The 21230-nt window shown below is 38.4% G+C and overlaps 1 long non-coding RNA gene across 1 annotated transcript in view; it reads left to right on the top strand.

Annotated features, from left to right (window-relative positions):
- LOC309606383 overlaps positions 1-21230 on the top strand; it is an 805264-nt gene that overhangs the window by 136675 nt on the left and 647359 nt on the right. Inside the window, exon 9 of the long non-coding RNA XR_014231787.1 lies at positions 3165-3259. This is a non-coding gene — a long non-coding RNA (uncharacterized lncRNA). The remainder of the gene's footprint in view (positions 1-3164; positions 3260-21230) is intronic.

Raw genomic sequence — 21230 nt, 5'->3', positions numbered from 1 at the left:
GTAAGACTTTACTGTAGCATCAATGTCTTTTATTTGGTATCCATAAAATAGGAGTATTGAAAGAAGTGTTTTCTTATTTCAAGGGCATCTTGAATTATTTCTGGAGATTGGCTGGCTCAGTTGGCTATATTCAGCAGGTGATAACCAACACTTAAGCTATTTATTTTAGTGTATTTGCTATGTGCTGTGCCTTTCCTGTCGGTTCAGATAGAATGGATTTATCTTCAAGTCAAGATGAATGCTTATGTCTAAGACTCAGAGTTTGATGCAGAATTGCAAGCATTGGTAGTTTAAGAGCATAAATAGTGCTGCAACTTGTCTATGATCTGGAAAGTAATAACTTCTCTCATCCATTGCAATCCTATCGAAAAAGGTCTCTGTTTTACTATTGAAAAATATAGCAATTCTTACCATTTCTCTACCACTCTATATGTTATATAATATGTTCACATGAACTGCCTCAACCAAATCTTACTACATTTCCTTGAGGGATTGAGATTCAAAAGGCATTTATTATTAAACCCTCACTATATGTTAGGTTTGGTTACTGGACACTTCCACATAACTTTCTCTTATAATTTTCATTTTCAACACTTGATGAAGGACAGATAATTGGAAAGTGGAGTAACCAGGACTCGAACCCAGGTCTTGGATGCCCAGTCCAGTAACGATCTTGGGTAACAATCTTGTTCCTCAAGGGGATAGTGTGATGCTGTAGAAAGAACACCAGCTTGTGTCAGATGACAGGGGCTCTAATCACAGTGACCAGGTCATGATGGATCCTTCATGGAGTCATGCCCCTCTCTCTGGGCCTCAAGTATTCACCAGTGAAATGAGAAGCTTAGGTATGATGACCTCTTTGGTCTCTCCCTGCTCTGATCATCCATGTGCCTATGGGACACACTCTTACAGTGGGAACATTCTAAGGATGTGCTTTCATTAGGCAGCTGTCCTGATTTGGAAAGAAGTTTATGAGATGAACTTCAGGTATGGTGTGATCTGGTTTCCTGACTCTGCAGGCCTTTCCCCAGCAGTCTTGACTTTCAGTGCCCACAGACAGCCTTCCCAGGACAAGCCAGAAGTGTGGGGTTTGATCTAATCCTGCTTCCCTTTTTCCTCATTCTCTAGGAAAGCAATGAGAAGAGAAAATGAAAAGAAAAATTCGGATCTGTTATTATAATAGTCTCAGATGCATAGACCATTATGGTTGGAAGGGACCTTGGCAAGGATTTGTTTCAACTCAGTAATTTATGATACTAGGACAGTGAACCCAGAGCAAGGCAGTGCAGGAAGGCCCAAGATCTCACAGTGAGTAAGAGGCAGTCAGGACTAGAACTGAGAGCTCCTGGCTCCTAGTCACCTTACTCCCAATAACTGGAAACTTTCAGCCATGCTGATTTTCAGGTTCCTGCTAGCTATCAAATATGTAAAGCTATCGGTTGACTGATACAATCTTAGATTGCTTTAATGGAAGCAGCAGAAATACAGTGAGTGGTATTGATAGGAAGTTGGGTTTTGGAGTCACCCAGACTCGGGTTACCAGGTTGTGAACTTGGGCAAGCCACTTAACCTCTTTGAGGACATTCAAGTATTGTGGTGTGGCTGGAGTGTAGAGGGTGAGGAGGAAAGTGGAGGTAGGTGAGACTGAAGGGGTAAGTGGGAGATACATCATGGAGGGTTTTTTAAAATTGAAGTATAGTTGATTTACAGTGTTGTGTTAATTTCTACTGTACAGCAAAGTGATTAATTTATACATATATATACATTCTTTTTTATATTCTTTTCCATTATGGTTTATTACAGGGTATTGAATATAGTTCCCTGTGCCATACAGCAAGACCTTGTTGTTTATCCATTCTATGTATAACAGATTGCATCTGCTAATCTCAAACTCCCAATCCATCCCTCCCCTACTCCCCTCCCCTTTGGCAACCACAAGTCTGTTCTCTATGTCTGTGAGTCTGTTTTGTAGATAAGTTCGTTTGTGTCATATTTTAGATTCTACATATAAGTGATATCATATGGTATTTGTCTTTCTATTTCTGACTTACTTCACTTAGTATGATAATCTCTAGGTCCATCCATGTTGCTGCAAATGGCATTATTTCATTCTTTTTTATGGCTGAGTAGTATTCCATTGTATATATATACCACATCTTTATCCATTCATCTGTCGATGGACATTTAGGTTGTTTCCATGTCTTGGCTATTGTAAATAGTGCTGCTATGAACATAGGGGTGCGTGTATCTTTTTGAATTATAGTTTTGTCTGGATATATGCCCAAGAGTGGGATTGCTGGATCATATGGCAACTCTATTTTTAATTTTTTGAGGAACCTCCATACTGTTTTCCACGGTGGTTGCACTAATTTACATTCCCACCAATGGTGTAGGAGGATTCTCTTTTCTCCACACCCTCTCCAGCATTTATTTGTAGACTCTTTAATGAAGGCCATTTTTACCAGTGTGAAGTGGTACTAGTTGTAGTTTTGATTTCAATTTCTCTAATAATTAGCGATGATGAGCATCTTTTCATATGCCTCTTGGCTATCTGTATGTCTTCTTTGGAGGAATGTCTATTTAGGTCTTCTGGTGTGGCTACTTCTTCTGTTCATTGGCTTACATCATGAATTCTGTATCACACATCTTATTTATGAATTTATAGGCTGAGTTTTAATATAGTAATGTGATTTTTGTTCTGCTGGTCATTTCAGTGTAAGGGTAAAAACTATAATAAAACAGATTTCTTTGGATCCTCTCCACTTATGATTGAGGAACTTCCAGCTTTACCCCTTTATTTTTTCCAGTTTGTTCTTGATGTTTCCAGGGGCAGACTTTCATGTACTTTCTGCTGCTGCAGGGGGTTCAGCATTTCCTTTTTCCACTCCTGCTGCATATTTGAAGATGCCCATTATGCAGATGTGGGCACTGAAGATTAGATACTTTCTCACCTTGTTGAAAGTCATCTAACTAGTGAGTGTTAAAGTTTGAAATTGAACTTGGTCAATTTCAGAACCCAAGGTCAAACCCATTTGTTAATTACTATACTATATTAGCTCAACTGGTTTCTTTTAAACATTTTCATTCCATCCCTCATGATTTAGTTACTGTCACACCTATATATGTAGGAAGTGTAGATGATTTTAATTTCCTTTTTTTCATAGACAAGAACAACTTTACCAGAGTGAAACCCTCAAGACAAAGGATCCCAGGAGAGAAATCTCATCAGGAAAATAGAGGAAGTTTTCATGGAGTTGCTGTGAGTCAGAAACTTTTAATGAATCCAGTTGTATTGTTTACCAAGTTAAGATCCTCTCAGATGTCAGGAGATAGATGCGTAGATGTCAGCTCATAAAGTACAGCTCTGGTGTGAGAGTGGAAATATGAGAAGCTGGAATTCCTCCATGCTAAGAGATAATGAAGGAGGTCAGAGATAAGGTGGAAGAAACACTGGTTACCAAGAGGGATAGCAATTGTTTTTGCTAAATCAAATATTTATGAGACTGGGATTTGATTACCCGTGGTTTAACAATTCAAGGGAAAGATTATTTTCTAGAAATGCCCAAGGTGTTGGAGTAATTCAGATAACTGTATGAAAATAATTAATCACTAGAATTTGGAATGCATGCAAATTGTGATGGGGATAGAAGATATTTTGCAGTGTGAAGGCATGATGGTGTAACATGTTGGAAGGATTAAAATATATCCTGTTGTCATAGACACCACTCCATCCCTTGTCAATACAGAACATTTGGTTTTGATTTTTGATTTTGCTAAAATTTATTGAATACCTACCATGTATCAGAAACTTTTATATTGGTTTAAAAATTTTAATAATCATAAAACCATTAAGGTATATATTATTTCATTTTATGGAAGAGGAAATTGTTATTCAGAAAACTTAAATGGTGCTCAAGGACACAGAGCTAATAAGGTGAAACTTTGGCTTGGTACTCAGGTCTGTATGACACCAAAATCCACAATCTTTTCCTCATCCCACTCTGCCTTTCAGGTGTTCCTAAACTACAACTTCTGGCCTGAAGGGGGGTTACAGAGACTTAGCCTGAGGTCTGTAGTCTTGGTGGAGCAAAAAAAAAAGCAATATATTATCTTGAGTGAGGGTGAAGCAAAGGAGGTCAAGATCATATATCAAGTGTGCCCACTGATTCATTGCTGGAAAAATCCCGCTCACTACTTTTGGTGAGAAATGAACCAAGTCTGTTATAGCTGAAGGAATCTGGCACTCACGTGATTCAACCTCCTCATTTTACAGATGAGTACTCTGGAGTCCATAAGGAGAAAGTGATTTGTCCAAGGTTGTTATGTGATGAATCAGTGTCAGAGTTTGCTCACCAGAGTCCTAGCTCTCTGCAGCACAATCTTGGGTCTGTTCTCTGGAACTACATGAGAAAAGATTAATTCTCCTTCTATATGACAGCCCTTTAAATATGTGGTGACAGTACTCGGTGCCCCTGAATCTTCTTCAGACGAAGCAGACTTTCATTGGTCAAATGTTTCTATCATGGCCAATTTTCCAGATTCCTCATCATGTTCGATCTTTTCCAGAAGTGCATCATATTGTCAATTTCCCTCTCAAGCTTTGGTATCCAGAAATGAATACATCACCCCAGGTTATATCAGTAAAAGACTTAATTAAGGAGAGTAAATATAAAATTTTGCAACTTGCACAACTAAGATTGAAGCTACAGTTGTTGGTTTCATGATTATGGAGTTATGAATATGGCAAATTGAGGTGAAATGGATGACTGCTGTTCCTACTTCAAATTTCTGAAAATGTATACAATTATAGAAAAGAATTTTTGCATATATCGCTAGAGAATAAACCAAGAACAGAAAATACACAGAAATGCTGAAACAAAGAGAAAGCTCAAAATCAGAGCAGTAAATCCAAAAGAGCTATGTGGTTACTGTAATATGTAGAATTTAAAGTCTGGAGACTGGGGACTAGCATTCTCTGATATTGTTATCAGGAGGATATTTAAGGCCTTGGATCTCAGTCTTATGCTATAGATGAACAATCTGACTAAAGGGAGGAGCCATGAAGATCTGTCTATTCTAGCAATAAGGACCAGGAAAACCTGGTCTGTCTCTTCTGCGAGGCAGCAAGGAAGTTTGTAATCCACCTGGGGCTGTGCCTGGTAAACAAAACACCAATGAGAAATCAGAACCCCAGATGTGCACCACATGGCTGTGGAATACGATTCAAAGTAGTACTGAGGTACTATGGATACCAAACCAAAAAGGTAACTTAAAAACTAGTCTAGAACCAGCAGAGATTGTGGAGACTAACAGGGGCAGATTTAACACATCCTACAGGGATATTTCCAGAGCACCAAGACTCCCACAGTGCTGTTAAAGATGAGCACAAAATCAAATATTAAAAAATCACACAATGGACTAAATTGCCATGGGAGAATTCAGCAGGTGAGACAAACAACAACAGATGAACTAAATATCACCTCAAGATATAGAAATAATAAAACAATCTAAAATAGATGTTAAAATAAATAGATTTAAAATGATTACAGGGACAAAGGATCAAAGAGGAATAGAAACTAAGGCACAAACCAGGTAATTTGAAAAATCACAGGCAGATTTGAAACAGCACCAAAGTGAAATTCTAGAAATGAAAAAAAGGTCATTAAAATAAAGCACTCAATTGAAAGGTGAGGGGAGAAATAATGATTCTGAACATAGTTCTGATAAAGTTATCCAGAATGTAGCACAAGAGGAAAAGAGATAGAAAATGAAGAAATTGAGACATGGAAGCCAGAGATTCCAACATAATAGAAGTAATAGATGAAGATAACGGGGTAGAGGCAGTATTGAAAGAAACAATAGCTTAGAATCTCCAGATTTAAATATATGAATCTATAAACTGAGAGAACACCTAAGTCCTGATTGGGATACATTGATTTGTTAATTCAGTAAATACTTAAGGAGAACTTACTATACGCCAAATACTGTTACAGGTGGCAAAACCTTTTGCTCTTATAGCACTTACATTCTAGTTGAGGGTGGGGAGAAATGGACAATAAACACAATAGACAAGTGAAATATAGCAGGGCAGTGGGAGAATTGTACTTATCTTCTGGTCATCTAGTACTTATACAGCTACTCAGCCCATGTGTCTTTGCTGTGCTTTGAGGCAGAGATCTGGTCTTGTTCATTTCTGCACAGGATGAGGCATGATGTATCATAGTTCCTGATATAATCTGGATGACCAATAAAAATCAGATGCATTTAACAGAATTAAATCCTCCACTCTCTTATCTCACCATCTTTTTGCTCTGGCTAGTCCCCCTCTTACTGATTTCCAAGCCTGTACTCACCTGTTTGTGGAAAGAGGTAACCAAGAACTTCATTCTTTGCCTGCTCTCAGCCATGTCTTTGGAATTGTCATCCTCATTCATGCTTGTTCACTCATCTATATCCTTACTACTACTGCCACAGTTTGGTTCTCATGGTCTCTTTCCTAAATTATTGCAACTGCCCCCAAAACGGTCTTCCTTCCTCTCCCCTCTCTAATTCATTATCCATGCTGACAGTCAGGATGATTTTTCTAAAATATATTTAGTATGTAATTTTCCTGCTTACAGTTTATCAATGACCTTAAACTTTCTTAAACTATGCAAGACACTCTATGATCTGTTTCCTTCTTGCCTCCCTTCTCCTTCTGCCTCTATTCCTACCCCATGTGCCCTTCATACCAAATGACTTACAGCCCCTAGATTGGTCATATATGTTCAACATATTTCTGTCCCTTCATTTATTCTGCTGTATGTGTATGACAAGCTTTTTCTTCCTTAATTCCCATTCCTGACAGCTGGATACATATTCATTTTGAGATTCAATTCAAGTTTCACACCTTCTGTGGTGCTTCCTCTGATGCCCATTTTGTAGTTGAATTAGTCCTCCATTCTTTGAGATATTATGTACTGATAAGATTTTTGTCATAGTGCCCTTATGCTTGCTTTAAATTTTTTTGAGTGTATTTGCCTCCTCCGCTAATCTTGAGGGTAGATGCCAATTCTCATTTTACTCTATTTACCCTCCAAATATATGACACATCTCTCATACCCTGTAAATGCTTTCTGAAAGGGGAAGTGGGCGAAGGAATGATGGTTGGCACAAAGAAGATGTTTATTTCAAGGCACAGAATTGATTATCTGACTCTGTTTAACCCTGGAAGCTTGGTTTGCTACTCTTTGGCCACGGTGAGCTAATCTGAAAGTGCAGATTTTTTTGAGGCATAACTTCAAGTCCTAAAAATAGGTGTTCTTTGTTCTGACTTTATAGGAAGCCTCCAGTCACTCAGAGACCTTGAAACTCCCCCTCAAAGGTAAAGAATGACCACATTTGCTTTAACCACAGAAGCAATTAACTCTCCAGCAGTGTGGAAAACAGCTTTTGAGCTGTATTTATCGATGCATAGATTTCACAGAGCTGTGATATTTGAAGACAAACGACTGTGCCCATAATTAAGACTGCTGAGGAATTGGCAACTGTGATATGATGATGGAAGACCCAGAGAAAGGGCAAGGGAGCGAGATTGGTCAGGATGATATAGTCTCTGTGACCTTGATGACCTCTTCCTATTTATTGATTTCCTGATTAAATATAACTTTTCATTCAGTCAGCTCCTATATACTGCAAGTTATTGATGCTCTGCTGTAGGAAGAACAGACTACCTACAGATGAAACTGTAGGGAAGGAAAATCTCACTTTATTTTTTAATTCAGTATAACAAGATAGTGAAGAAGAGGTTCTCCATTAATATTCTTTTCTGTGAAGACTGTTTTATCCTGTCACAAAACCCTTAGAGTAGGCAGAAGTCATAATTGGCAGGAGTCTTGATTTTGTACTGGGTTTGTGTTATGACTCCAGCACATTTAAATCTTTTATGTCATGTATTCCTCACAAAAGCTTTGTAAGGTGTGGTGACCCCCATTTTAGAGATAGGGAAAAGGAATCTTAATGAAGTTAACTGAGTTTCCTAAAATCACACGATAAATGGTGGAGTCATTTCAGATCAAAAACTGATTCCAGTAAACTATTATATATAGAATGGATAAACAACAAGGTCCTACCGTATAGCACAGGGAACTATATTCAATATCCTGTGATAAACCATAATGGAAAAGAATATTTAAAAAAAAAGAATGTCTAAAAAAAACTGATTCCAGAGGAAGAAGAATACATATTCTTATTTTGTTTTGAGTAACAGTCTGACTAGCTATGCTAATAATTAGGGGTCATAATGGCTCTCCATCTTTCACCAGGGAAAGTCTATGATCATGCAAAGCCCTCCATGTTCTCATTTCCAACTTCCTCTCTGGGTTCATCTCCTTCCCTCCCTGCCACATACATTATGTTCCAGCAACAGGAAACTGCTTGTAGTTCCTAGTGCACATGGCTCTTTTTTTGCCTTTGCTTTTACTTATGCCATTCTCTCTGTCTAGAATGCTCACCCTGCACACTCCTCCTCACTAACTCCTACTCACTGTTTAGTACTCAGTCAATGTACTCAAATAAAATATTCTAATCCAATAAAAGAATTCTTGAACTACTTCAATCATGTAGACTTCCTTGAACTCTCTAAGTTGGGTTAGGGACTTCTTTGAAACACAGCCATAATATTCTGCATATCTTAATACTGCATTCATCAATATTGCACACTATATTATAATTATTTCTTTGTTCCCTGTGTTTCCAACTAATCTGTGAACTCTTCTTTTTTTTTACATCTTTATTGGAGTATAATTGCTTTACAATGTTGTGTTAGTTTCTGCTGTATAACAAAGTGAATCAGCTATATGTATACATATATCCCCATATGCACTCCCTCTTGAGCCTCCCTCCCACCATCCCTATCCACCCATCTAGGTGGTTACGGAGCTAATCTCCCTGTGCTATGAAGCTGCTTCCCGCTAGCTATCTATTTTACATTTGGCAGTGTATATATGTCAATGCTACTCTCTCACTTCATCCCACCTTACCCTTCCCCCTCCCCATGTCCGCAAGTCCATTCTCTACGTCTGTGTCTTTATTCCTGTCCTACCCCTAGGTTCATCAGAACCTTTTTTTCCCTAAGATTACATATATATGTGTTAGCATATGGTATTTGTTTTTCTGTCTCTGACTTACTTCACTCTGTATGACAGACTCTATGTCCACCCACCTCACTACAAATAACTCAATTTTGTTTCTTTTTATGGCTGAGTAATATTCCACTGTATATATATGCCACGTCTTCTTTATCCATGTGTCAATGGACACTTAGGTTGCTTCCATGTCCTAGCTATTGTAAATAGTGCTGCAATGAACATTGTGGTACATGTGTCTTTTTTTTTAATTTACTTTAATTTATTTTTAACATCTTTATTGGAGTATAATTGCTTTATAATGGTGTGTTAGTTTCTGCTTTATAAAAAAGTGAATCAGCTATACATATACATATATCCCCATATCTCCTCCCTCTTGCATCTCCCTACCACCCTCCCTATCCCACCCCTCTAGGTGGTCACAAAGCACTGAGCTCATCTCCTTGTGCTGTGCGGCTGCTTCCCATTAGCTAGCTATTTTACATTTGGTAGTATATATAAGTCCATGGCACTCTCTTACTTCGTCCCAGCTTATCCTTCCCCCTCACCATATCCTCAAGTCCATTCTCTACGTCTGCGTCTTTATTCTTGTCCTGCCCTTAGGTTCTTCAGAACCATTTTTTTTTTTAAATTCCATATATATGTGTTAGCATACGGTATTTATTTTTCTCTTTCTGACTTACTTCACTCTGTATGACAGTCTCTACGTCCATCCACGTCACTACAAATAACTCAATTTCATTTCTTTTTATGGCTGAGTAATATTCCATTGTATATATGTGCCACATCTTTTTTATCTATTCATCTGTCGATGGACAATTAGGTTTCTTCCATGCCCTGGCTATTGTAAATAGAGCTGCAATGAACATTGTGGTACATGACTCTTTTTGAATTATAGTTTTCTTGGGGTACATGCCCAGTAGTGGGATTGCTGGGTCATATGGTGGTTCTATTTTTAGTTTTTTAAGGAACCTCCATACTGTCCTCCATAGTGGCTGTATCAATTTACATTCCCACCAACAGTGCAAGAGTGTTACCTTTTCTCCACACCCTCTCTGGCATTTATTGTTTGTAGAGTTTTTGATGATGGCCATTCTGACTGGTGTGAGGTGATACCTCATTGTGCTTTTGATTTGCATTTCTCTAATGATTAGTGATGTTGAGCATCTTTTCATGTGCCTCTTGGCTATCTCTATGTCTTCTTTGGTGAAATGTCTACTTAGGTCTTCTGTCTATTTTTTAATTGGGTTGTATTTTTTTTTGATATTGAGCTGCATGAGCTGCTTGCATATTTTAGAGATTAACCCTTTTTCAGTTGGTTCATTTGCAAATATTTTCTCCCATGCTGAGGGTTGTCTTTTTGTCTTGTTTATGGTTTCCTTTGCTGTGCAAAAGATTTTAAGTTTCATTAGGTCCCATTTGTTTATTTTTGTTTTTATATCCATTTCCCTAGGAGGTGTGTCAAAGAGGATCTTGCTGTGATTTATGTCAGAGAGTGTTCTGCCTATGTTTTCCTCTAAGAGTTTGATAGTGTCTGGTCTGACATTTAGGTCTTTAACTCATTTTGAGTTTATTTTTGTGTATGGTGTTAGGGAGTGTTCTAATTTCATTCTTTTACATGTAGCTGTCCAGTTTCCCCAGCACCACTTACTGAAGAGGCTGTCTTTTCTCCATTGTATATTCTTGCCTCCTTTATCAAAGATAAGGTGACCATACGTGCGTGGGTTTACATCTGGGCTTTCTATCCTGTTCCATTGATCTACATTTCTGTTTTTGTGCCAGTACCATACTGTCTTGATGACTGTAGCTTTGTAGTATAGTCTGATGTCAGGGACCTGGTTCCTGCAGCTCCGTTTTGCTTTCTCAAGATTGCTTTGGCTATTCAGGGTCTTTTGTGTTTCCATTCAAATTATAAAATTTTTTCTTCTAGGTCTGTGAAAAATGCCATTGGTAGTTTGATAGGGATTGCACTGAATCTGTAGATTGCTTTGGGTAGTATAGTCATTTTCACAATATTGATTATTCCAATCCAAGAACATGGTATATCTCTCCCTCTGTTTGTATCATCTTTGATTTCTTTCATCAGTGTTTTGTAGTTTTCTGCATACAGGTCTTTTCTGTGAACTCTTTGAAGGAAGGATCGTGTCTCTGTAACTTGAGAGCTTAACTGAGTATCTGCTACTTTGTAGGTATTCAGTACATACTTGAACGTGTATTAGTCAAGGTTCTCCAGAGAGACAGAATGAGCAGGAGAGAGAGAGAGGGAGAGAGAGAGAGAGAGAGAGAGAGAGAGAGAGAGAGAGAGAGAGAGGGATTGAATATAGGAATTGGGTCACATGAGTATGGAGACTGAGAAGTCCCACAATCTGCTGTCTGCAATCTGGGGAACCAGGAAAGCCTATCGTTTTCAGTGTGAGTCCCAAGGCCTGAGGATCAGGAGCTCTGAAGTTGAAGGGCAGGAAAAGATGAATGTTCCAGCTCAAGAAGAGAGAAATCGTTCTCCCTTTGCCTTTTTGTTCCAGTCAAGCCCTCAAAGGACTGGATGATATCCATCCATTGTGGTGAGGGAGGGTCTCTTTCCTCAGTCTACCAAATCAAATGCTAATCTCTTCCAGAAACACCTTCACAGACACACTGAAAAATAATGTTTTATCAGGTATCTGGGCATCCCATAGCCCAGTCAAACTGACACATGAAATTAACCATCACAGAAGATACTGAGACATACCCACTTAAATCCATTTATGATACAATTTTGACAGTCTCAGCTGGTGGGACTAATGGGCTTACCTGCCAGAGGGGACTGTCGTGGAAGTAGGGGTTCAGGAGGCTAGGCTCTTACTCCTCTAGGACAACTAGGATATGCATACTAAAGATATTCAGCTTCTAGGCTCAGCACGTCTTGGATGTGAGCTGATGAGTGCCAAGTTTGGTGGTGTGCTGAAATTTCCACAAAACGCAAGTGGAGTTTGGACATGGTCTTGTCCTCATCTTTTATATGTTGTGCTTGGAATAAGACTTGGAAATAGACACGTCTATTGGACGTTTTCCTTAACTCCCTGTGTGTGTATATACAATCAGGCTTTAGGACTGACTATACAATGAAAATTTATTTTTTAGGGATAGTTATTTCCCATGAATTTCCTTGAACTTTCAAGAAAGTAAATCCCTAGATCTCTAATTCTGGACATCTCCTATGACCTGGGGCTTGGATCCACATTCTCTACTGGTCAATCTACAGTCCAGCTTCAACTGGACTCCTACTCATGCCAGTCTGGATGAGACCTGAGTTTTCCAAGCCCCTTTGAACAATAAGAATGACTTACTCCATTCTTCTTTTTGGACCACATTAAGGTCTTGCACGTTTTGTGACCAAGGTTTTTTGGGTTATAACAGAGGAACAGAGGGATGATGGGAGATGACTTCTATAAGTTTTTAAGGTTTGAGCAGCTCCATCTGGATGAAACCAAAACAAAGAAAAATTCTGATCATAAGGACAATGCCTTATGCACTTTAGGGAGATGGATATATCAACACAATAGTGAAGAAGAAATTGAACCATTTGAGAAATTGAGATATACAGTATTTTTGAGTAAGTCAGCCATTCTCATTCTTCTTTTGGACAGCTACAGTGTCGTGCCTTCTTAGAGGAATTTTAGAACTCTGAGAACTCACTCAATGGGCTGGCTTTAATCAGACTGCAGCCATTTCCTTTTCTGTTGCCTTGTCACTGAGGGGGGTTTGGTCAGATGCTGTCTCTCCAGCCCATAAATTGTAATCCAGGTTTTTATGCATGGTCTGAACACGTAGGTGATAGATGGTACCCAAGATGCTTGGGAAGATTGCCTTATGATTTTGCCCTCAGTAAACTGACCTTCACAAACTGGAGGCGTCACCTTCACAAGGGCAGCTTCAGTGCCTTCTTTGAAAAAGTAATTTTCTTTTGTGAGTCACATGCTGTGTCATGGTTTATAACAATAGGGAGAACTGAAATCTATAGAACCCAGGAGGCAAAAAAAGGCTGTCTGTCTAAGGAATAACAAGAACTGATTTTATTCTCTGCCATGCAGTGATGAAAAGGCATCTTGTAAAAGCTTTTACTTGGTTTTCTTTTTTCCTAATCATGTTCAGGAACGCATCTAATGCATTTTGTGCTTTTGAAAGGAAAAAGGAAAATCATTTTAAAGACTCGCGTTCATTTAAAAAGATTCTATCTGACTAGAGTTGGAGATGTGGGCTCCTTATGAAGTATACAAGTCAACAGAATGCTATAGGAACATAGAAAATTTAGTATGAACTCTGCTTGAGAGAATCTGGGAAGGTTTCATACAGGGATGATATTTGAACTGGCCCTTAAAGGGTGTATAGGAGTTTTCTATGTGAAAACAGGGAAAGGACATTCCAAACAAGGGAAAAAAAGCATGTGCCAAGGCGCAAAAGCATCCCCCAAATCTCTACACAGATTTTTTGTGAAGCATTCGGACTGTTTTTTTCCCCTGGACTCAGTGTGAAAGAAATGCTGCTTAAGTTTCCAGAGGAGATACATATTCTATATTAGTAATAATGGATCTGAAATATTGAATTAATAGTACAATTTCAACTATATTCTTTTTTTTTTTTTTTTTTTAAGATTAATTTATTTATTATTTTCGGCTGTGCTGGGTCTTTCGTTTCTGTGCGAGGACTTTCTCTAGCTGCAGCAAGCGAAGTCCACTCTTCATCGCGGTGCGCGGGCCTCTCACTATCGCGGCCTCTCTTGTTGCGGAGCACAGGCTCCAGACGCGCAGGCTCAGTAGTTGTGGCTCACGGGCCTAGTTGCTCCGTGGCATGTGGGATCTTCCCAGACCAGGGCTCGAACCCGTGTCCCCTGCATTGGCAGGCAGATTCTCAACCACTGCACCACCAGGGAAGCCCTCAACTATATTCTTTCATTCAAGTATTTATTGAGTACCTGGCACTGTTCTAACTGCACACCAGCCAGATGCTGGAAAAGCAGCTCCCTTCTTTCCTTGTCTCTCTCTCTATATATATATTTGTGTGTGTGTGTGTGTGTGTGTGTGTGTGTGTCAGTGGAAATAGATGGATACTTCTGTGCTCTTGTAACAGAAGTAACTGGATGTCAGGTATTGCTGATAGAGGCACAGGGGATCTTATTTCTCCTCTTGCTCCTTTCTCAGACATAGCTAATTAACTATGTCTTTGTTTCTTATTGAATCTGGATCTAGCTCCAGAATCTTTCTCAATATAGCGCTTGAAGTAGCCACTTCCAGCTAATCAGAACTGACTGATAAGATGAAAGCTCTAGGTCAGTCTCTCTGTGTAGTTTTAGATTTGGGGAAGAAAGGGGCACTTCAGTGTGTTCTTCCCTGGATGTGGAAGTCAGTCCATACTGGATGATGATGATAGTGATAAATGTTTAGCCTTCTACTTAGTTCAGTTCAACATAGAAATTTCTTGAGCACATACTATGTTCTGGAAGATGTTGTGGTCCTTGCTATCAGGAGCTTAAAGTCCAGTGAGTAGGGGAGGCTGCTATGTGAGCCAATCCTTGCAGTATGAGACTAATAAACATAACAGAGATTAGGATAAAACATGCCCGGAAACAAAGGAAGGGATGACTCACTTTACTGGAGGGTTGGGGTCATGGAAGACTCCTGGGAGATGATAACTTCAACTAATTTTAAAAGCTAGTTAGGAATCAATCAAGTAGGTGAGCAGTTGGAGTGAGAGAATTCTAGACAGACAGAGGCAAAGGCAGGGAAGTGTAAAATTATTTACATTATCATTGTATGGATCACCCGTATTACAGAATCCTAGGCTTCTGCTAGATTATTGTACTTGAGGGAAGAAACACAGATTCACGTCTGCACGGCACCTAGCTCAATGTAGGTGTTCAATGAATATATGTAGAAAGAATGAAAGTTGTCTAGTCTTCCCTTTGTTTCTCTGATGGTATTACATATTTTATTAATTCATAGCTCTACTGAAATTTTCTAAGTGTTTCAAGTTCAGCTACATTGAGAAATCAGTTTGATTCAGTTCAATTAATCAGGATTGAGCACACGTTCCATGTAAGGCCCTACCCTGGAGGATCAGAGAAAAGTACACGAGGAGCTGACTTTGAAATGAGCTTCCTTTGAATATCTACAGCTAGGATGGCGCCATAATTTATCATCCAAACCTGAATCTTTGTGGAGGTAAAAGTGTGTGCTATTAATAATTACACTGGTATAACAGGCATAACTAAACCTGTTATAGGTGAACAGGATGTGTTGATTACTCTACCTGTAACTCACTGGCTTTGGAATCAGTCTTGGATTTAAATTTCTACTTCATTCCCATTAGCTATACGGCTTTGCATAAATTACTTAATCTCTCTGAGCCCTTATTTCGTTAAATGTAAACCTAAGATTATTATACATACCTCATAGCAAAATTTTGAAGATCAAATGAGATAATGTGTATATATTACTTAGCTCAGTGTCCGTGATAGGCAAGGAAGATAACTCAGTTTAAAGGGGAAGATGAACAGATGATTGTCCAAGGTCACACAGCTAATACATGACAGACCTAGGATGGATGGATGGATGGATGGATGGATGGATGGATGGATGGATGGATTGATTTTCATTTTCCAAAAGCATTTATTAAATGATAACCCAGGCATCACAGACACACAAGCACGCAGATGGAAGCTGAGAGTCTGTTTTGCAGACGACAAACAGGGATGGTAAACATAATAGCAGGAGGTTCTCCAGCAGGTCAGCAAGACATGGTGGTGATGACAAAGATGTAGCTGGCTGTCGCAGCGGGGGAAGAACATTTGCCCCTGGCAGCAACTCCAGCCCATCAGGCAAAGGCCATCACTGCAGTGTGCATGCCACAGCTGCCAGCAGCAAAGCCAGGGGGATACCTGCCTCACCAGCAAAGGGGACCTTGCCAGGGGCCCAATCAGAGGTGGGAATAGGCTGAGAGGACTGCCGACTGGGTGGGTTCCTGGATGTTATGGTTGAACTGTGTCCCCACAAAATTCGTAGGTTGAAGGCCTAACCCCCAGTGCCTCAGAATGTGAATTTATTTGGAAAGAAGATTGTTTTTAATTGAAGTATAGTTGATTAGACCTGGGATTTAAATTCAGATTCTTTGACCCCAAATACTTTGTTCCTTCCATTATTTCCAGTTGACTATCTTCGTTTCCTGTCTTGCCTTGAATATAATGTGTGAACATATCTTAGCTTCTCTTCCTAACCAAAAGGTCTTTGAGAAAAATACATGAATCTGATTTTTCTCTGCAGATGCTTGATGAAATTTGATGAATTGGCTGATGACACAGAAGGTTCTAAGAAACTTGAGAGTCCAACAATAATTGGCTTAAAGAGGATTTTCTTGATATCTTGATTTCATTGCCATATGAGAACTGCCTCCAAAGCCAGTGTGAACATCTAGCAAATGGGTGAAATTGCAGAGCTTCAAGTACATTAGGCCTCCAGACACATTGTTAGTGTTGTTTATAAAGGGAATGAGAAAAGCGAAGCTGTTACTGGAGGGGGAAGCAGAAGGGAAGCTTTTAGTGTGACAGATTCTCACTAATAGAAAATTATCTAGGTATTTCCAAAGAGAAGTTATTTTGCAACAAGCATGCATCAGGCCCTATATCAGCCATCTATTGTTTTATAACAAATTACCCAAAAAGCTAGCGATGTTTAAAGCTATTTCAGCGGGTCAGGAACCTGGACTTGGCTTAGCTGGGTGCCTGTGACTGAGAGCCTCTCATAAGGCTGCAGTCAAGTTCTTAGCCAAGGCTGCAGTCTCACCTCAAGGCTCAAAAAAGGGAAGATTTGCTACCAAGCTCACTCACATGGCTATTGGCAGGCCTTGAGTCCTCATTGCCTGCTGACAAAAGATACCATTTCCTTGTTATGTGGGCTACTCCACAGAGCTATGCACAACATGGCAGCTGGCTTCTCCCAGGATGAGAACTGAGAGAGAGAAAGAAAATGGAAGCCATAGTTTTTTTGTAACCTAATCTCAACGGTGACAACCCATCAATTTTTGCCTTATTCTATTCATCAGAATCAAGTCACGAAGTACAGTCTACACTCAAGAGGAGGGGAATATACAGGGGAATACAAGCAGGGATTATTGGGGACCATTTTAGAGGCTAGGTTTTGAGGAATGTTTTGGGATAAGCAGTTCAGGCAAAGGGGAAGTAGAGTTGAGCTTAGGTAGTGCACCAGAGTGTATGTGGTGCATCTGGGGAAACTAATGAGCTGTTTAGTGTTTCTGGAATTATGTGGTGGGGAGGCTGGAAAATAAAGTTGGATCTAGACTAAAAAATTCTCAAGTTCTGGGCTGAGTAAACTTTAAAATTAAAAAAAAAAAAGTAATTCTGTCATCATGCACACAAAGTTTGGAAAAGAATTAGGCATAGTCCATTACCTTAAAGAACCCAATCTTATTTGGAGCTTATCATATACCTACCCTCAGTCAAGAGAATGGCGCCAAATATTTCCTTATTGTTTCTCTTTGGGTCACTTTCAGACGTGCCATGGTTTCCTGGAAATCCCTTTCCTACAGGCTGGAGAGAGAGAGAAGGGGTGGGGGAGGGATTACTAAAACTATTCATCTCCTTTGTCCAATGCCAGAGAAACCAATTGGCTGGCCTAGCTTGGATCTTCACATTTTTTTCCTTTTTTTCAGAGTCTAGCACCTCTATGACAAATTGACATTTTACTTGCTAATACTGACAACATTTTATAACTAGTGTTGTTGTATTATGACGCTAAAAAACCATTTCCCTACAAGTTAGAGATGAAGAATAACTAAATTGCATGAAGAGAAGAGAGAATTCCATATTCCCAGTTCATTCATTCATTCATTTGTTCATTTATTCATATAACAAATATTTATTCTGCTAGGTATGCAAGGTACCTATCGTGTTAAATAAAATATATGATTTCTGTCCTTGGGTGATTTATATTTTGATTTAAGACCTAGTTATTAAATAGCTAATTACAAGCAAAAAATAATTATTCACAATGGTGGCAAATGCTATAACAAAAAATTCCAGGGTGTTCTAAAAGTGAATAATGAGAGAACTAACCCAGCCTGAAATAGATAAAAGAATTCTTTCTTATAGAAGTAATGAATGAGCTGAGATTTGAAGGATGATTGGGAATAAGCAAGGGGAATGGGGAAAAGGAGTAGAAAAGCATTCTAAGCAGAGGGAACAGCATGTGCAAAGGTCCTGTGGGAAGAAGCATGCCACTTTTGAAGACAACTGTGATTGGAGAGCAGAGAAGAAAAATGGCATAAAATGTAGCCATAGAGCTTCCCAGGAGTCAGATTATGCATGAATGGGAGTCCATGTTTGGGATTTTGATCTTTATCTTGAAAGCAAGAGGAAGGCATTGGCACGTGATGTGATCAGATTTACTTTTTTGAAAACAACTCCAGATACACTGTGGACAGTGGATTGGAGGAGGGCAAAAGTGGATATAAGAAACTAGTTGTTATAGTTCAAATGTGAGACTAAAGTGTCTTGAACTAGGGTCAAACTGGTGGGGATGGAGAGAATTAGACTCAAGAAATGTTAGTGGTTATATCAAAAGGACTTGGTGATTGAATTAGACTCAAGAAATGTTAGTGGTTATATCAAAAGGACTTGGTGATTGATAGGATATGTATAGATGGAGAGGAGAGGGAGGTGTCAAGGATGAGTCACAGAGTTCTGACTGTTGGGTGTTTGTTTGATGATGACATCCCCTGAGATGGTGACCCTGAAAAAGTACCAAGTTTGCGTGAAAACCATCTTACATTTGTATCTTGCACCTAAGGAGCCCAAGAATTAGAGGAATTAAATGAGTTGCTTCAAGTTATACAACAAATTAGTGCTGACCAGTATTTAGATTTTTGTATTTCTCATTGTTCATTTTCTCTTCCTCCTCTTCACTGCCATGGCAACAGCCTTCTAAGTGATTTCTAGGTTTATAGACTTCCCTCCTTTTAATCTAGCCTCCACATTGATACACCACTCTGTCTAAAACACTTTAGAAACTCCCATTCTTTACCTAAAGAATAAAGCCAAAGGTCCTTTCATGGCATATGAACTATTTCTTCACCTGAAAAGAACTGCAAGTCATTTACTTTAGTTGGAGCATAGAATGTGAGTGTGGAGAGAGATAAGAAAAGAGACTAAAGTCTATTAGAGTCCAGATTAGAAAGGATTTTGTAAATAACTTTCATATATTTGGATTGTAATTTTAGAGAAATGGAGAGACATGAAAAGATTTTCAAATAGCTTTTATTTTTATCAAGTTATATATGCACAAGATTTAAAGGGTCAATTTATTCTACAATGCTTTTGTAAAAAAAAAAAAAAAAAAGAAAGAGCAGTCCCAGCTCTGCACCCTACCCCCATTTTCTCACTTTAGAGAATTAACCGCTTTTAACAATTTTGGTTGATTTTAGATATTTACCTCCAGTTTTCTAAATAACATGCCAATTTTGCTACTCTTTAATTTTTTAGTTTTTGATATTTATCAATTTCCCACTACAGAAGATAAGGATTTATCTCTTTTTCACTTCTCATCCTCATCCTGGCCCCATCATACACGTATGAACTAACCATCCCCCAATTTCCCAAACTACATTGTAGCTTTAGCTAGGTAAATATTCAGAGTTTACATTATTATGACTATGTCAATTCTATTCAGAGGTTTGATATAAGGTAAAATTTTCCTTTCCTGCTCAAATGATTATTTTATGTGTAGTTAATAAAGGTCTTGATTTTTATTTGCTTAGTTTTCTAGGTATTTACACATTAAAACATATTGGGTATTTTATTAACTTTATCCTCTCAAAGAAGTTTGCCTCGGAATTTTCTGTTTGAAGTCTATGCTTGTGAGTTGTCATCCTGGTATTTCCTTTCTCCATCATTATGGGTATTCCCTTTTCCTCTCCCTAATGAGGGATTCCTTATTTCTGTGATTCTGTATCTTGTTCTTTTATTGGTTAAAACTCACATGTCCTCCAAAAACTCCATAAAGAAGGGTGCATCAGCAGTGAATATTTTGAAACATTGTATGTCAAATAATATCTTTGCTCTCACACTTAATTGATAGCTCGGTTGGGTATAGAATTCTCAGTTGGAAATAAATTTCTCTTTAAATATTGAAAGTATTACTCTGTTCTAGTTTCCGTTGAGAGGTCCAATGCCATTCTGATTCTCCTTTGTATGAAAGCTGTATAGACCATTTAGTTTCTTCTTGTATGAAACTTGTATAGAACTTTTAGAATCTTCTCTTTATCCACATAGCTCTGAATTTTCTTTTTGACATGCTTTGGTATAGGTCTATTTTATCCATTATTCTGGGCACCTAGTGAGCCCTTAACATTCAAAACTCCTTTTTTTCTGCAAAAATTATTGATTTATTTCTAAGATAATTTCTTTATTTTTATTTTCTTTGTTCTTTCTTTCTAGAACTCCTCGTATTTAATGTCAAAAAATGGAACCAGTGTTTTAATTTCATATTAAAGGAAATTCTGCTTTCTGTGATAGTTCCTCAACGTTGTGTTCTAGCCCTCATTGAATTTTTCATTCCTGTTATCTTATTTTGAAATTTCCAATCACTGTGTCTTCTGAATATTCATTTTTATTTTAAATAAACTTTTATTTTTGTTTTGTGGATGCAATGTCTTCTCTTATCTCTACCCCAATATATTTTTTTTCTGGTTATATCTTTCTGCATAATCTGATTCCATATTGAGTTGTTAATTTCTGTTCTGACCTTTGTGTTTCATTTTAAATGTTTTTCTCAAATAGCTGGTGATCATTGTTGACCATTCATATTTAAGAGTGGGACATAAAAAACTGATTATGAAAACAAAACAAAACAAAACAAAAAAATAACTTTGAGCTGTGTGCACATGGGTAGGGTTTTTTTCCAACTGTGAGTGGGTTTTTTGTAAACTATGAGCTTTACCATTGAGAGATATGGCTGAACAGTTTCACTGGGAGCCCTTTATATCAATATCTTTAGGTCTTTTTCCTTAGACTGGTCAGAGCCCAGAAAGGTATCTTCCCATTCATTGCATGAAAGGCAT

Source organism: Balaenoptera borealis, assembly GCF_965194805.1.
Source record: "Balaenoptera borealis genome assembly, chromosome: 11".
NCBI lineage: Eukaryota > Metazoa > Chordata > Mammalia > Artiodactyla > Balaenopteridae > Balaenoptera > Balaenoptera borealis.
Note: the sequence above shows the minus strand (reverse complement) of the source record. Positions and strands in the feature narration are given on the sequence as shown.